Below are 18,920 nucleotides of genomic sequence, written 5' to 3'. Positions count from 1 at the left end.
CCTATGCAAAAGGACTTGGCCAATGCCAACATTTCTGAAACCAAGTTCTTGTGATTTGAATTTTCATCTGATGCAAGTGTTGAGTGTAGCGGAAAATTCATGATCATCAAGCTATGGATAAGCTGGACATCAAATAAACAAGAGTAGCCACCGCGCTTTTATTGTTTCCAAGGGAAAAGGGAAAAGTACGAACAAAACCCAAAATAAGAAGTTTTCAAATCAAAACTAATAAAATGTCGGAGATTACAGGTAAGGGGGTTGGTTACACAAAGGGAAGGTGTTAGCATCCAAAGTGTCCTAGGTACTCCTAGAGAGCCCTTTATTAATTATATTTTTGTGTTTGACAAGACCTTCGGACTTGTGCCTACGTACCAACATAAGAATGAGAATTCAAAACCTCGTAGTTTGAGGTATCAATTTCAAAGTGGATGCATTACTTTTAACAAAAATTTAAGTTTGAAAGGCACAAAGGCCAAAAAAAAATGGTTTGAATGAGTTAGTTATTTTTTTGGCTTTTTGAAAATTTTAGGTCAAGTATAGTTAAGTCTATTTACAAGTTTGATTAAATAAAATGAGTTTGAAAATGCAATGGCCTAAGACCAAAGTTTCTAGTTTGCAAGGTGGTCTAAGTTTAGAAAACAAGCACAGACAAAGAAATTTTTAAAAAGGAGAGAGAGATTTTGAAATTAAAGAAATAGGGAAGAGATGAAGAGACTAATCCTAAGCATAAATTTAAAAGTTGAGAGTTGAAAAGATCTGACCAATGGGATGCAATCCAATAGACAAGAATGTCATATAGAAACCCAAATTCCCTTGGACATTAGAATCAAGCAACAAACAATGCATAAAATATCAACTTAAAGAGCAAGGCATCAAATAAAGATAGCCACATCCAAGCTTAGCTACTCCATGATCTTCTTCAAATTTGCCCATGTAGCAGATGAATTTCACAATGCATAAGTCACAGGTTCAAAATAACAGCTTCACAAGGATCATATTGCAGATGAACTCAAATGGATCTTTAATGATGTATCAGATGAAGTTTTCAAATTACAAGCACTTAGTTACATGAAAGTTGGCATTGGCCAAGTCCTTTGTATAGGGAGTGTTGCCTAAATTTTAAGTCCAGTAGTCTCAGATTAAACCAACAGTCCACACAAGATATTTTTTTAGGGTTTTTGTTCTTATTATGTACATTAATGGTCAAAGACCACACAAACAAGCACAATATACACAAACAAAATATATCACAAAACATGGCCCAAGTGGACAAAGTGAAAATGACATTAATATAAACAATTAGAATGATATGAATAACGACAAATGAATAGAGCTTAAAATTAAATTGCATTGAAAGTAAAGGACTTGAAATTAAATGTTAGTTGTTAATAAGTTAAACGTTAGTATTGCTTTTGCTTTCCTTTTTAAGTCATTCTTTGGAGAACACTCAACCCACTTATCACAAGCATGGATCCTTGAACCAAGACATCTTCCAAAGGAAGGAAAAAAGGTAAGGTTTCCACACAATACCATGAAAGAGGGGAGACTTATAATCTCACTAACTAGAATTCTATGCCTTTTGTGTCAAAATTTAGCGTTATGTTAAGCAATCATAATTGGACTTATGTAGAAGTCACAACTATTTGAGGACGGACAATAGAATTTTGGTGTTAATGCATGTTAGAGACATAGTATGATGAACTATGCTCATGAAACATACCACACACAAAAAGAATATGCAAAGTGGGGGACATAATCTCATCCATACTTATGTTGATTTTGCAATCAACTAGCCTTAGGATATTGAGATATCATAGTTCCAATGACATGAATGCATAAAGAAGGGGAATGAGATGAAGAAGGAGGGAAAATAGATCAAACTCAAATTGGACAAAGGAGGACTTTTACCAAATTAAGATCATTCATTCATTTTGGGAGATGGAATGTACATTCCATCAATCCCCTAAATCCAATGATCTTAACCTAGCAAAGTCAAATCAACTTTGACCAAGACCCAACAACACAAGTCAAACTTTCAAAGTCAATTAAAATGGCTATACACAATTAATTTGGCATTTAAATAATTAAAAATAATAAAAATAACGCATTAAATTAAATATGGTTGGTCAATTTCCTAAAACCTCGTCAAAACATCAAAGAAATGGCCATGAGATTTATCATAGGTCAAAGAAGGTCAAAGGACCTTGGAGAAAAAATTTCAGAATTTTTGGAGACTTAAAAGTATTTTTAAACAATTAAAAATATTCACAAAATCAATTAAATCATGAAAAATATTAATAATGATCCAAAAATTAATTTTAATTCAGAAAATGAAAGAGGATTTTATTTAAAAAAAATTGGTGAAACTCTCATATTTTTTGGATCAATATTAAAATTAATATGAATTAATGAAAATCAAAGGAATAAAAAATAAAATCAGATAATAAAAAAAAAGTGGACCACTTGATCTGCCTCATTAATTGAGGTGGCAGATCAAGTGGTTGAGCGCGCGCGTTTCATGATGCGCTTGAATCAACAGGATGTACCAATGGTAATCACAATGTACGCTTATGATTAAAACAATTTAAATCAGATCAATGGCTTTGGACCATGCCACATCATTGTCGGAGCAAAACGCTGATCGTCTTCTCAGGCGACCTTGGCCGGACTGGTCCACTCATCACCATCATAAAAATGAAAAAGGAGGACATGATTTGAAAGATAAAATGGCGTAGATCACGAATATCCCCTCAATTTTAATTAACTCCAAATATATAGAGAGATACGTGGAGTTGAATTTTTAAGGTGTGTCAACTGAGTTGCTTCGATTTGACCTCAAAACAACTCAATCTTCTTTCCTACATTGGTAGGACTTCAGACAACCAAGGTTCCAAGAGAACTGATGAGTATTAAGAGATAATCAAAGAGAAGAAAAATCTGGAAAATTACCTTCAATGCTGTGAAGAAATGGACCTCTCTTGCTTCAATTCGTGCTTGATCTTGCTTATGGAGCTTGTGAAAGTGGCTTAAGAACAATGCAAGGCTTTGGATCCTGGAGTTTTTGAATCTCCAAACAGTGAGATTCAAACTCAATTTTCAAATGAAAATTCTCAGGTTTTCCTTTCAAATGTGAGGGTTTCAAATGTGGGAGGCAAAGCTTGGCGCACAAGGTCCTCTGAAATGAGCATAGAGGGCCTCTATTTATAGCAGAATGAAGTGTTATTTGCACACTTGAAAATTTGTCCAGATTTGGCAATGCAATGCGCATGCTTGTATGGGCGTGTACAGGCCCATGAAGCAATCCAATTAAGTACATAATCAACTGAAATGAGGTCTGCATGAAGCTTAGTGGCAAAGCAAAGTTATTTGATCATTTGAAGTTTGAATCTTGCCAAATGATACAGGCTTGTTTACACCATGTGCAGACCCATCAAACTTAGTTGAAAATGAATGAATTAGAACTCTTTGGAAAGCTTAGATCAAGGGGAACAACTCTTATGTTTAACACTTTTCCATTTGAAACTTGTATCATGGTGAATTTTGAGGTAGAAGTTTGGAAATTTCAACATGTTGAAAAAATTTCTAAGTGTCGAGTCACATATTCAATTATTCCATATTGCTTAACTTTTTATGTGAGCTCCAAATGAGAAAAGTGTCTTCATCAAAGTTGTATCTATTTCAAAGACCTTCAAAATGGTCACTAATTTGACATCATTTGGATTTAGAATGAGTGAGTTATGCATTTTTGAAGTTGAGGAAAATCACTTGTTCAATGATATTGGTCCAAAATGACCTATAATGTATCCTCATATCACATGCTCATAAAAGTTGATTTAGATTTCACTTCAAACATCAAAGTTTAAGTAGACATCTTTAATTTTATTTTTCAACTTGGAAGTATTTCATCTCGTAAAAAATGAGCAAGTTATGTCTGTTGATTCTAAGAGTTGGCAGCAATTTTGGTAAAACAAAGAGTGTTCACAAGATGTCTTGTGTGATGTCTTAACATGAGATATCCTATGTACCTGCTGGAGTTGAAGAACATATGCAAGCAGGATTGTTTCAGAATGCCACATACATTGACAAGGCTTCAGATATTAGTTGTACCTGCTGGAGATTATATGGAAGACATATGCTGCAGGATTGTTTCAGTTGACATACTCATTGTCATGGTAACTGATATGGCTGTACCTGCTATAAAAGGAAACTGGATTATGAAGGATTTTTCCAGATGTCAGACCCTATGTCATGACATCCTGTACACAGAACATTCAGTATGAATGTCTGGTGTTTTGTGATTGCACAATTGGTGGCAATCATTGGTTGTTTGAAGATATGGCCAGCTGGCGCATTCTATCAGGGATATCAACCAGATTTGTTTATTTTCCAAGGAGATCTTTACAGCTGATATGAAAAGATTTGATTGGAAAATATATCTAGGGTTTTCAAGGTGTCCAATACTTCTATAAAAAGGGACTTAGAAAAACTGATTGTACACACAACCAAGACTGAGCGAAATTTAGAGAGAGAGCTAGGGTTTGTGTCTGTAGGTCATTCAAGTCATCCATTGATGATTGAATTGGACTGATTTGTCTTCTTGATCAAAGCTTTGAAGCAAGATCAAGAGTGTGTCTTCTTGATTGAAACTGTGAAGTAAAATCAAGAATATTGTAATTGAAAAGTATTTTCTTTTCACAAGGGATTGTTGTTTAAAATCATTGGTGTGTGATTGTAAGGGAAGTGAGTGGGTTCTCATATCTAAGAGTGCTTAGGTAGAAATTGTACGGGTAGAGATTAGGTGAGAAAGACTGTAACTTGGTGAAGTGTACGGATAGTCTTTGAACTAATTCTATTTTAGTGGATTTCCTTCCTGGCTTGGTAGCCCCCAGACGTAGGTAACGTTGTACCGAACTGGGTTAACAATTCTTGTGCTATTTGCTTTACCATTCTGTTTTTGTTTATCCATTGTTTATAACTAGATATCAGTATCGTGACATTACCTTCGACATCTTATATCTGATACCAGAATTTCAATTGGTATCAGAGCACGCATCCTGCTCTGGTTCTGGGTGAGATCTAGGGGCAATACTTTCTGGTACAATGGAAAGAGATGGAGGATCTGTTCATAGGCCACCAATCCTGTATGGTTCTAACTATGACTATTGGAAGCCTAGAATGGTAGCGCTTTTAAAATCCCTTGATAACAAGGCTTGGAAAGCTGTCTTGACAGGATCGGTGCACCATGTAGTCACTAAAGAAGGAGAAGCCACTACTGAGAAGAAGCCTGAAGAACAATGGTCCAAGGAGGAGGATGAAAGAAGATGAAAACATTCATGAATTCCACATGAGTATCCTTGAGATAGCTAATGCTTCAGGAGCCCTGGGAGAGAAGATGACAGATGAAAAATTGGTGAGAAAAATACTTAGGTCACTCCCTAAGAGATTTGCAATGAAGGTGACTGCCATAGAAGAGTCTCAAGACATCTCCAACATGAGGGTAGATGAGTTAATTGGCTCCCTCCAAACCTTTGAGATGGGATTGATTGAGGGAACTGAAAAGAAAACCAAGAGCATTGCCTTTGTTTCCAACACAGAAGAGGAAAACAGTCAAGATGTGGATAAAGAGTGGGCCAATGAAGTTGCTATGCTGGGGAGATAGTTTAACAGACTGTTAAAGAAAATGGATGTCAGATCCAAGGCAAATGTCAAGAACATCTCGTCTGACATCAGTAAATCCAACAATGCTGGAAGAAAAGCAAGAGCAGATGAGAAGCCCAAAGAAGGAAAAGAGGTTCAGTGCTATGAATGTGATGGGTATGGACACATCAGGTCTGAATGTGGGACCTACCTTAAGAAACAGAAGATGAGTCTTGCTGCCACATGGTCTGATGAGAATGATACTGAAAAGGCTGCAAATCTTATGACTGCTTTGACAGGAAGATGGGAATCTGAAGAAGAGTCAAGTGATGGTGAAGTAACCTTTGAGGAATTGGCCTCTACCTACAGAGAGCTGTGTCAGAAAAGTGTTGAACAACAAAAATACAAACACCTAAGATGGAGATGTCATTACTGTGGGAAATTTGGACACTCAAGGGCCTTCTGCTATAAGCTGTATGGTTACCCTACCCACCTTCATCAGCAACAGCAGAAGAGAAAACAACAGTATGGCAAACACCAAAGATGGAGATGTCATTACTGTGGGAAAGCTGGACACTCTACGTCTTCCTGTTATAAGCTGTATGGTTATCCTAGCCATGGTCATCAACAGATCCACTATCAACCCAGACCCAAACATCACAGGCCTATCAACAAGAAGCAATGGGTTCCTAAGACTAATGTCACAAGTCTAATGGCTCTCAAAGAAGAATGGTATTTTGATAGTGGATGCTCTAGACAGATGACTGGGAACTCAGACTTGATAACTGATCTTCACCCTCATGACTTAAGCTATGTAACCTTTGGTGATGGAGGTAAAGGTGAAATAAAGGGGATAGGCAAGCTTGAGTGTCCTGGAGCTCCTAAACTTGACAATATTCTTCTAGTCAAGGGCTTGACTTCAAATCTAATAAGCATCAGTCATTTAGGGGATCAAGGTCTGAGTATCATCTTCACTAAAACTGAATGTCTGATTATAAACAAAAATAGTGAAGTAATTATGAAAGGAATCAGGACCAACAACAACTGCTACATGTGGAGCTCTCAAATGGATAATCCCTCTAAGATAAGTACAGTTGCAAGAAGAATCTCCAACGGAAAGGAAAAGTGTCAGATAAGAATGCCAAACCTCAAGGAAGAAAAGGTCATGATGGCCCAAACACCTGAACATTTGACTGGTGGTATGAAGTCTGAAGGTAGTAAGAGGCTTGCTGAGACACAAGGGGCTATGAGTGCAAAGGAAAATAAGAAGATTCAACCAAGTTGGATGAAAGTTCTGATAATTACATACAATGTCACACTCGATGTTATGACATTATATTATGACAACCTGGTTGGTACTCCTTTGTCCAAAGATCATATTCAGCACAACTGGACCAAGTACATCACTTGCTTTCATCACTCATGTAGAAAGTATGTAGAAAACAAACTCATAGTTCTACAGGGTGAAATGCAACTAACCAACAGGACTGCAAGGGATTGGTATGCTGTTCAACTGAAATATGAAAAGAGAAAAATAGGGGATTGGGCTCTTGAGAAAATATGGCAATTAATGAGGAGTGGAAAAGGCAACAAGAATATTGTCTGCCCAATGAAAAGAAAAAGCCACATTAATAATGAACCATCTCCTAGTATTGGAAATAGCACACTCTGCCTGAACACAATCAAACTTCTCAAAGAACCTCTGCTAGGGCAAAGAAAGTGTTCTCAAAAGTTCAACAACATGTCTCAACATCCGTCAACATCCAGCTCAAAATCCTTTCATACTAGAACTTCATCCGTGGAATTTTTAGATGAAGAGTTGATGGACGTAACTCCTCTACGTATGATACCAGGTAACGTTCCAAGCTCCCCTTCCATGGCTAGAGCTAAGCAAGGTAACACTCCTGAAAAATCGCCTGATAAAGAGGACATGCACTCTACTGATCGCATCATAAGAAACCTAGTTACTAGGATACTGAACGAAGAGCATGCAGTGAAGGACACTTTTAACCCTCTGTCCAGAAGGGAACCCTCACCTAAGGTGAAAAGCCAAGCTGAGAAAAATGATAACTCAGAAAAGGAAGTAGCTGCTGAGGGGCTATGTTCTCTTGAAAAAAACGTACCTAGTATGTCCCCTGATACTGCTCAGGACATTGAGGAAGAAGGGTCTGAGGAAGAAGATGACACGTTGGTCAATCTTGTGAAAACAAGTGTAGCTAATAGACTGAGAAAAAGGAAGAGTATGGCTGAGATAAGGACAGGGAGGAAAGAGAAAAGGGTCGCTGGTATATGCCCCTCCAAATCTTGGAGTAAAGTAAAGGTCAGGAAGAAGAAAGACAGTGAGAGTTCTGAATCTAATGAGAATGTTGAAGACGATGTCCCAGACATCTCCTCTGACAAAAGAAAGGCTGTAAAGAAGTCTTCCAACAAAGTAGTTGTTGAGCACCTAGACAAATGGAGGTTTGTCACTCAAAGAAGGGTAGCAGTTGAAAGAGAATTGGGGAAAGAGGCTGTTGAAGTGAAGGAGGTAATGGAGTTAATCAATACAGCTGGTCTTATGAAAACTGTGATTGCTCTGCCTCAATGCTATGAAGGGCTTGTCAAAGAATTCATTGTAAACATTCCTGATGAGAGTTATGGAAAAAGCAGCAGGGAGTTCTGCAAAGTGGTTGTTAGGGGTAAGTGTGTGAAACTTTCACCAACCATCATCAACAGGTTCCTAGGGAGAGGAACTGATGAAGGGGTAGATCTAGAGGCCACAGATAATGAGATCTGTAGGATGATTACAGCTGGCCAAATTAAGGAATGGCCTAGTAGGAAACACCTTTCAGCTAGTAAACTAACTGTCAAGTATGCCATCTTGCATAAGATTGGTTCTGCAAATTGGGTACCTACAAATCACATATCTACCATCTCCATTGCTCTTGGGAGGATCATTCATGCCATTGGAACTAAGATAAACTATAATTTTGGAAAGTTTGTGTTTGATCAAACCATCAGACATGCCTCCACCAATGCTGTAAAGTTGCCCATTGCATTCCCATCTATCATCTGTGGGATCATCCTGAGTCAACAACCAGGAATCCTGAGGACAAGTGATATTCCAAGCAGGAGAAAGACCCCTCTATCTATTCACTATAAGCTTTTTGAGGGTAGTCATGTCAATGATGTTGTCATGACATCTGCCAGAAGGGAACCTGCATCTCAAGGGAGCCTAATTAATCAATTGAAAGATACCTGCAAGGAATTGGAGAAAGGTATGAAGGTGGCCAGGGCAAGAAAAGAAGCTTTGGAAGCACTTATTTGTAGCCTGGAAGAGGAGGAGTTAGAGAAAGCTGGAAAGGATTCAGATGGAAAAACTCAATCAAGTGGCAGCTCTAGAAGCTCTGAGGGTTCTGAAGATGAAGATGAAGGTGAATGAGATACTTCTTCTTCTGATTAATGGTTCCTGCCAGTTTTGAAGACTGGGAGGTGTGGTGGAAGATGGGCTGCTGTTTGGAAAGCTGATGTTCTTTCTGTTTTTTTTGGATTTTGTGGTAGTCCTCATGATGCATGTTATGTAATTTTTAGGGCTCTTAATGAGTTCCTTGGATTTGTTCATTGTCTCAGCTTTCTGCTGTGTATAGTGAGGTTGTGTACTTCCTGAATATTTTGTTCTAACATGCTTAATGTTATAACATCTGTTTTAACTTTCTCTACTACGGCTAATAGACATTTATTTTGTCTGATTAGTCACCTTTGGTCAATTTTGACTAAAAAGGGGGAGAAGTGCTTGATATGGAAGTTGGATGTGGCTGATCAGAAGGACAACTATTATTGATTGGTGCACGGGTGTTGATGTTGAAGCAGATGTCAGTATGACATTCTGGCTGGTACAGGTACTGGAGTTCAGTAGCTGTTATGGTTATGCATAAATTTAGGGGGAGAAGAAGTACCCTTGTGCATTGTGCATTTGTGTGTCTTACTAGTTGCATCCATAACTAGTAATTCTGTTGATTGTTGCACAGATTTAGGGGGAGGAGAAGTACCCTTGTGCATGTGTGTATTACTAGTAGCCATAGCTAGTAATTGTTTTGCTTCTGCTGCTGATTAAACTACTATTATGTGGTTTAACTGCTGATAGTTTACTTTGTGAACAAAAAGGACAGATATATGTTTTAGCCAAAATTTGCCAAAGGGGGAGTTTGTTGATTCTAAGAGTTGGCAGCAATTTTGGTAAAACAAAGAGTGTTCACAAGATGTCTTGTGTGATGTCTTAACATGAGATATCCTATGTACCTGCTGGAGTTGAAGAACATATGCAAGCAGGATTGTTTCAGAATGCCACATACATTGACAAGGCTTCTGATATTGGTTGTACCTGCTGGAGCTTATATGGAAGACATATGCTGCAGGATTGTTTCAGTTGACATACTCATTGTCATGGTAACTGATATGGTTGTACCTGCTATAAAAGGAAACTGGATTATGCAGAATTTTTCCAGATGTCAGACCCGATGTCATGACATCCTGTACACAGAACATTCAGTATGAATGTCTGGTGTTTTGTGATTGCACAATTGGTGGCAATCATTGGTTGATTGAAGATATGGCCAGCTGGCGCATTCTATCAGGGATATCAACCAGATTTGTTTATTTTCCAAGGAGATCTTTACAGCTGATATGAAAAGATTTGATTGGAAAATATATCTAGGGTTTTCAAGGTGTCCAATACTTCTATAAAAAGGGACTTAGAAAACCTGATTGTACACACAACCAAGACTGAGCGAAATTTAGAGAGAGAGCTAGGGTTTGTGTCTGTAGGTCATTCAAGTCATCCATTGATGATTGAATTGGACTGATTTGTCTTCTTGATCAAAGCTTTGAAGCAAGATCAAGAGTGTGTATTCTTGATTGAAATTGTGAAGTAAAATCAAGAATATTGTAATTGAAAAGTATTTTCTTTTCACAAGGGATTGTTGTTTAAAATCACGGGTGTGTGATTGTAAGGGAAGTGAGTGGGTTCTCATATCTAAGAGTGCTTAGGTAGAAATTGCACGGGTAGAGATTAGGTGAGAAAGACTGTAACTTGGTGAAGTGTACGGATAGTCTTTGAACTAATTCTATTTTAGTGGATTTCCTTCCTGGCTTGGTAGCCCCCAGACGTAGGTAACGTTGTACCGAACTGGGTTAACAATTCTTGTGCTATTTGCTTTACTATTCTGTTTTTGTTTATCCATTGTTTATAACCAGATATCAGTGTCGTGACATTACCTTCGACATCTTATATCTGATACCAGAATTTCAATGTCCTTGGGAAGTTGACTTTCAAATTAGGGTTTAGACAAAATGACCTATAATGTTCCAACATAGAAAATGACTTTCCAAGAAAAATTAGCTCTAGACCTCAACATAAAAGTGGTTTGGAATGTCATTTAGAGTAACGTTTCTCTTAGAATAATTTTCATATGATGAAAATTGTAGGAGATAGGGTCATGGGAGACCCAGTTTTGATCAGATGAATTCATCTGGCTAACCACCATCAACCAACTTGCTAACTTGAAATTCTATTGACTTTTTTATGCTCATGGTAGATCATATATGCATAAGATGATGAATCTTGAAGTATCCGTTTATAAATTTGATCAATTGGTGAAGAAGCTTGTTGAAGACTCTACTCAAGATACCCAGATGAACTAGGGTTTCTAAGACAAATCAACTCAGAACTCTTGAAGAATGCTTGATCAAAATAACATGTAGAGATCATTGGGACCCATATATGATGCTTAGAGCTCTTGTGGATCATTCTATGGTTGTGCTCTTAACAATGAGGGTCTTAAACCCTAGATGTGGACTTGATAGATCAAGGTGATCATGCCCTACCTACAAAAGAGTCAGGCAAATGCAAAGACATATTTTTGGTATTTTGGTTAGTAAAATGATAAAATACAAGTATGATAAAATCACATGGTGCTTGGTGATCTCTCCAAAAACAAATACAATGAAGGAGGGGTAAGGAGGATGCCAAGGTATGATCCCAATGATAATGCATATGATGAGATAGCATGAGGGATCTTAGGGTCAAAATTGGGGTCTTACAGCTGCCCCTATTTAAGGACATTCTAATTGAGGAGCTGAAGGTTAAAATCTTCATATCGACTCAGTAGAATGGGCTTAAATAACAACATATAGAAACAAATTTTGGTCCCTAAGAGACCTCGTGATGCATATGATATGAATGTAAAAGCAAATTCTCTGTGGGGAAATGTTGCCACAAAGGAAAACAAATCAGAGAGACCGAAGGTCTGCAAGAGCAGAATGCACTCCATAAGAAAAACTCACTGGGGAGACAGAGACTCTGAGGGGATAAAAAAGGTTATGCATAGGCCAGACTACGACTTAAAACTGCTGGGGGACTAGAGGAACTCCATATATAAAAAATGGAAAGACTCATTCGGGGAAACAAAAGAACATCTCCAGGGGAAACAAATAGATCAGAATAAAACTAAAATACTTGAATTATGTAGGGAAAACGATTTCACTATGGAAATACACACTCAACTCAACTAGGGAAGAAATAAACTTCAACACAGGAGGAGCAGAAATCTATTATCCACTACCTGCTAATGGGTAAGGAGATAATAAAGATCTGATAGAGAGGACACCCGTCATCGGTTAAGATGAACATATCAAGGATGACTCACTGAGGGCCACCAGGAGGGTGTATTCATTACCGGTTACCGGGTAAGAATAGCCTTGCTGGGGAAAAACTGCGGAAATAGGATTTAAAATTACCGGTTATTGGGCAGAAGACCGAAGGGAGAGAATATCCGTCACTGATTAAAGTGAACATATCAAGGATAGACTCAAAGGAAAGAAAATATGTCATCGGTTAAGATGAACATATCAAGGATAGACTTGCCTGGGGATGCTAAGTAGGATACCCGTCATCGGTTAAGATGAACATATCAAGGATAAACCGCCTAAACAAAAAAGTAGGAATTACATCTATTGAACGCTGGATAGAGTACCAGAAAGAGAATACCCGTTATCGGTTAGGATCAACATATTAAGGATAGACTACGAGGAGAGAAATAGGGATTACATTTATCAGTTACTGGATAGAAGACCACAAAGAGGATATCCGTCACCGCTTAGAGTGAACATATCAAGGATAAACTCGGCAAGGGGAAGAAACAGGATTTACAACCACCGGTTACTGGGCAGAAGACCGCAAAGAGAAGGAAACTCGTCATCGGTTAGGATGAACATATCAAGGATTAACTCTCTGGGGAATAAAAATAGGGATTACAACTACCTTTTTACTGGGTAGAATACCAAAGATGAGACTATCCGTCATCGGTTAGGATGAACATATTAAGGATAAGCTCAAAGCAGGGGAAGAGAATATCTGTCGTCGGTTAGGATGAACATATCAAGGATATACTTCCTGGGGAGACATGAAAAATGAATCCGCTGGGGAGAAAAAGGTTGCTTCTGTCGGGGATTGGGCAAGAAGTAACAAACCGCAAACTAAGAACTATATTATCGGTTACTGGGTAATAAACTCTTAAGGGACCCAAAGCATCTATCTAGGTGAAATCTAGAAAGAAACGATCAATCAAGACTCAATCCAATGAGGACATAACTCAAGGGGAAAGGAGAATGGTTAAAGTCTTTCTACTTAAGGGGATAACACTCTACTATTGATTGTTGATTTTGGTTTGTTTAAGTCTTTACGGATATAGGATTGGTGGTTTATACGGGGGTGGTGGTTTGTAAGTTTTATCCTTGGCTTCTCCTTCTTGGTCGGTTTGTTTCTCGGGTTCCACTGGTTCCTCTTCTTGGTTGGTAGGTATATTTTATTTAGAAGATTTGGACTCGCTCATTGCTGGGTTATGAGGCCCTTCGTAAGCAGTCCCACTTCATAACGAGATAGCGTTAGCTTGCCCTCGAGGGTTTGGTTGAGGTTGTCCAGGGAATTATCCTCCAGGTGTAGTTTGTGGGGCTTGGTTTTGTGCTACCTGTGAGATCTGGGTTTCAAGCATCTTGTTGTGAGTGATTATCTGATCAACCTTGGTTCCTAATTGCGTTATAAGTTCATTTATGTGAATGTTCTGGTTTAGGAATTCTTTATTTTGCTGAGTCTGGCCAGATATAAATCTCTCCATGATCTTCTCAAGGTTAGACTTCTGAGGCACAACTTGCATAGGTTGATTTGGTTTTTGGGATTGATAACCTTGCGGTCTCTGAGGTGCATGATTTTGGATAGGGTTCTGTTTTTTATAGGAAAAAATCGGATGATTCTTCCATCCAGGGTTGTAAGTGTTTGAAAATGGGTTACCTTGGGCGTAATTCACTTGGTCGGTGTTCAGGTTGTTCAAAAGGTTACACTCCGTCGATTTGTGTCCTTTAGATCCACAGAGTTTGCACTCTGTGTGGGCTACTGCTGCGGTGTTAGTGTTTGTAGACATATGTTCGATCCTAAGGGCTAAAGCTTCCATTTTCGCCTGCATCATGTCTAGAGAGCTTACCTCATGTATTTCACCTTGGGTCTCCTTTTTCTCTATTGATGCTCGTTCAGTTCCCCATTGGTAATGGTTTTGGGCCATATCCTCAATTAGGTCACAGGCTTCAGGGTAAGGTTTGTTCATCAGCGCGCCACATGCGGCAACGTCGATGCTCATCTTGGTGTTATAATGGAGTCCATTGTAGAAGGTATGAACGATCAGCCATTGTTCTAGGCCATGGTGTGGGCAGACTCTTAATATCTCTTTATATCTCTCCCAAGCTTCAAAAAGCGATTCTCCTTGGTTTTGAGTAAATCTAGTTATTTGGTTTCGAAGAACAACAGTCTTACTAGGGGGAAAATATCTAGCAAGGAATACTCTCCTAAGGTCTTCCCAGGTAGTTATTGAATTAGCTGGAAGGGAATCTAACCATGAACGTGCTCTATCCCTGAGGGAGAAAGGAAATAATCTCAAATGGATCGCATCAGGTAAAGCGCCGTTAGATTTAAAAGTGTCGGCCAGTTGGATAAAAACTTTTAAATGTTGATTTGGGTTCTTAGTAGCGAGACCTGCGAATTGGTTATGTTGCACTAATTGCAACAAAGACGGTTTTAGTTCGAAATTGTTAGCAGGAATAAGGGGGTTTACTATACTCGAACTAGGTTCCTCGTCACGGGTTCTTCGGTCGCGATTCTCGGCCATAGCTTTCTTAATTCGGATGAGTGAGAGGCGTGTACGAGTGTAACGTTCGGGTTCCGCTAAAGGATCTACAAAATTTCCGGTACTACGGGTTCTTCGCATTTACTAGCTAATAATGCCTTAGTCTAGACGGCATAACAACAGGGTACGAAATTTGACGAAGTTGGTCCCCGGCAACGGCGCCAAAAACTTGATTGGTGAATTCGCAAGTGCACGAATCGCGTCAAAGTAATAGAAAAGAATATTGATCCCAAAGAGACCAAATCGTCAATCTATCGATTACTATCGTTACGATTTTATCTAAGGCGGTATAATATAGATATTGGTGTTTCAAAATAACGGTAAATAAATGCAGTGCAGATAAAGACAGGTTTGAATGTATATCACGTCAGTTAAGTGATGTTTCAATTGTCTAAATAGAACTACTTATGAGACAATATTTCCTACTCTTGAAAAGAATCCATTTAACAGGAACTGTCGCTTTCACGTATTCAGAACCGAGTTTACCCTTAAATTAAGGCCTTTTATTGTCACTTATAAAAGGTGCGCAGAACGCTAAACTAGTAAACTTATTTTTAAGAAATAAGACTCATAAACTTAGTTGAAAAGTGATTTTGATTTGGAAAGTTTTACCCAAGGAGTTTCCTGATTTTAAATCTATCAACGCGTCCGAAAATAGTTTCAAAAATAGTTTTTCCTTAAAGTGATAAAAATTCCTAGTTAACTAAGCCAGGGTGCTTTTGCACTCCTTGAATAGTTAAAACTAACCAAGTTTGTTTTAGAAAACTCAAGTTAAAAATCAAAACAGCCTTTAAAGTATTTCTACAGATTCAATATGTGAAACATCTCTTTAACCGCGATCCTTACATTCTAACCTTTAAAAGATTTAGCCAGACATGGTAATACCAACAAACACAACGATATTGATCATGATGAAAATTTCTTTTAGAATGTGAGGCGTAAGGGACGAGTAAAGCGTGTAAAAATAAAGCGTAGACAGAAAGTAAATAAAGTAAAGCGTAGACAGAAAGTAAATAAAAATGAAGCGTGGACAGAAAGTAAATAAAGTAAAGCGTGGACAGAAAGTAAATAAAGTAAAGCGTAGACAGAAAGTAAATAAAAATAAAGCGTGGATAGAAAGTAAATAAAGTAAAGTGAGACAAGTAAATAAATAAAGCGATAAAATAAGAACATGTTCCAAACGGAGGCTTTAAATCTGGTACAAGGAAAATAAACCTCCGACTCTGAAGATAAAGACGACAACAACTCGAAGTGACCCAACTCAATCTCACTAAGGTGCGATAACCCCCCGATCTGACGGATTACCGCTTTTACAAATGATAAATATAGGCTTAGTGTTGTAAACTAAGTTGGATGATTTTAAAATGAAATGGAACGAACTATTTATAGAGGATTTCAGCAGCTTGCAAAGACCATGGTTCCCTCCAACTTCTCCTTAGTGGGAACATGATTTGCAAAGGTGGCGCCTGCCATCCCTTCATGGCGCCCGCCATGTGTGGAAATGGGAAAGATCATGGGAACATGGTGGTTACCTTCTGGTTGAGGGCTGATGAGTCATGGCTTCTCCTATAGCGGCCGCCATATGCAACGCCATGTGTACAATATTCGCCGAAAAACCCTAATTTTAGGTCTTTTTTGCTTCGTTTCTTCTAAAAGGATCCCGAAATACATAAATATCTAAAAACAACATAAAAGAGAGCATAATACAAACAAAATGATAATAAAGTCCTAATAAACATGTGAAATCCGAGTCAAAAACACGGTGTGAATCAGTGTGATCAGTTAACATCAACAAAACCATCAATGTTAGGGAACAAAGATAATCCATAAATGAGCAACACAAAGATAGCAGTAGCTTCCTTGATGAGGAAATTAGATGGAAATCCAAACAATCCGCCTTTCTTCACCCAATGAGCCTATATCTCATACTTCTTCAAGTGAAGTGCTTCAGCAATAATATGAGATTTGGGAATCTCTTCCTATCCACTAAAAGGCACTTTTCTAGAAACAGGTATTCCCAAAAGATGGGCATACTCCTCCAACATAGGCATAAGCTGATAATCGGGAAAAGTGAAGCAACGGTAGAGAGGGTCATAGAACTGAACCAACACACTTAAGAGTCCTTCAACCACATCAGCAGACAAGATAGACATAAGCTTCCCATGGCGTTGTTTGAAGTCCAAGGGATCTAATACAAAAGATGCTAGCTTCCTTAACTCTTTCAATCAGGACATCTGAAACTGTATTTCTTAGTGTTCCTTCGTCCATAATCCATGGTCTAAATTTTTTTGCAAATAATACCTCAGTTCCTTGAAATTTTCATGTGATGAATGTTATGATGTGCATGAATGCATGAATGTAACGATCACAAATAAGGGATCACACGCAAGGAAAACAAACAAAGGTCAAGGGATGAATCAAGTCATTATCAAGATCAATCATCCATTTTGGTGGATTATGATTTACACCTTATCAACACCCAAGTTTCATTGATATTGACAAGACTTGATTGGATCAACCAAGAATCAAGGGTTTGTTGTAAGTCACGAGCATGGAGTCTGGGTAAGAACCATCCCAATGGAGTGAACTAAGGATAAAAACCTGTAGATCATGTTCTAAAAAGTTCCCACAGTCTTAATTCCATCTATCGGATATTACAGGTTAGGATGACTGACTCACCAACCCATAATATTCTCAAGAGAAACTTGTTTGAGTGTAGTATCGCATAACAACTGTTATCAAGTCTACACTTGAACAGTCTCTGCACTACGTCCTAAATAGGCCAAAAGGGGTTAAATGTTCTATGGTCCTCAGCTTCTCGAACCCCAAATCAGAGATAGTAATGCCTAACCATAAATACTTGTGTGACATTTCCAAATCCAAAAGGGTCTCCACTGAGTAGATGGATCTCAAGCCAACTTGTTAAGGACTACTCCACACAAGTCGAACATGACTATACCATCCTCCTATCTTAATTGCACTCAAGTTTGGGTTAGAACTTATCTCACAACTCAGAGATCACCAAGCACAACAAGCAGATTATATCACACAAACAAATATACATACATCAAATATACATGTATATACACATACACAAAAGTAGGTTAAACCCACTAGATACTACTCCCCAGCAGATTCGCCACTTAATTTATGTAGCGAGAAATTCATGATCATCAAGCTATGGATAAGTTGGACATCAAATAAACAAGAGTCGCCACCACGCTTTTCTTGTTCCCAAGGGAAAAGGGAAAAGTACTAACAAACATCAAAATAAGAAGTTTTCAAATCAAAACTAATAAAATGCCAGAGATTACAGGTAAGGGGATTGGTTACACAAAGGGAAGGTGTTAGCACCAAAAGTGTCCTAGGTACTACTAGGGAGCCCTTTCTTGTGTGCATATGTGTTTTTTGTACAAATGATGTTTGCAAATAAATAGAATTGAGGGATGAGAAAAGAATTCATTAATTATATTTTTGTGTTTGACAAGACCTTCGGACTTGTGCCTACGTACCAACATAAGAATGAGGGATCAAAACCTCGTAGTTCATGGTATCAATTTCAAAGTGGATGCATTGCTTTTAACAAAAATTTAAGTTTGAAAGGCACAAAGGCCAAAAAAATGGTTTGAATGAGTTTGTTCTTTTTTTGGCTTTTTGAAAATTTTAGGTCAAGTATAGTTAAGTCTATTTACAAGTTTGATTAAAGAAAATAAGTTTGAAAATGCAATGGCATAAGGCCAAAGTTTCTAGTTTGCAAGGTGGTCTATGTTTAGAAAACAAGCACAAGCAAAGAAATTTTTAAAAAGGAGGGAGAGATTTTGAAATTAAAGAAATGAGGAAGAGATAAAGAGACAAATCCTAAGCATAAATTTAAAAGTTGAGAGTTGAAAAGATCTGACCAATGGGCTGCAATCCAATAGACAAGAATGTCATATAGAAACCCAAATTCCCTTGGACATTAGAATCCAGCAACAAACAATGCATAAAATATCAACTTGAAGAGCAAGGCATCAAATAAATACAGCCACGTCCAAGCTTAGAAACTCCATGATCTTCTTCAAATTTGCCCATGTA

General features: G+C 38.0%; 1 non-coding gene across 1 annotated transcript; it reads left to right on the top strand.

Annotated features, from left to right (window-relative positions):
* Positions 1 to 14,358: 14,358 nt before the first annotated feature.
* LOC127124839 (small nucleolar RNA R71) lies at positions 14,359 to 14,465 on the top strand. The gene has a single exon (XR_007804317.1). It is a non-coding gene; the product is annotated as a small nucleolar RNA R71 (small nucleolar RNA).
* Positions 14,466 to 18,920: the final 4,455 nt, after the last annotated feature.

Source organism: Lathyrus oleraceus, chromosome 2 (genome assembly GCF_024323335.1).
Source record: "Lathyrus oleraceus cultivar Zhongwan6 chromosome 2, CAAS_Psat_ZW6_1.0, whole genome shotgun sequence".
Taxonomy (NCBI): Eukaryota; Viridiplantae; Streptophyta; class Magnoliopsida; order Fabales; family Fabaceae; genus Lathyrus; species Lathyrus oleraceus.
The sequence above is the reverse complement of the archived record's forward strand: the minus strand, read 5'-3'. Positions and strand labels throughout refer to the sequence as shown.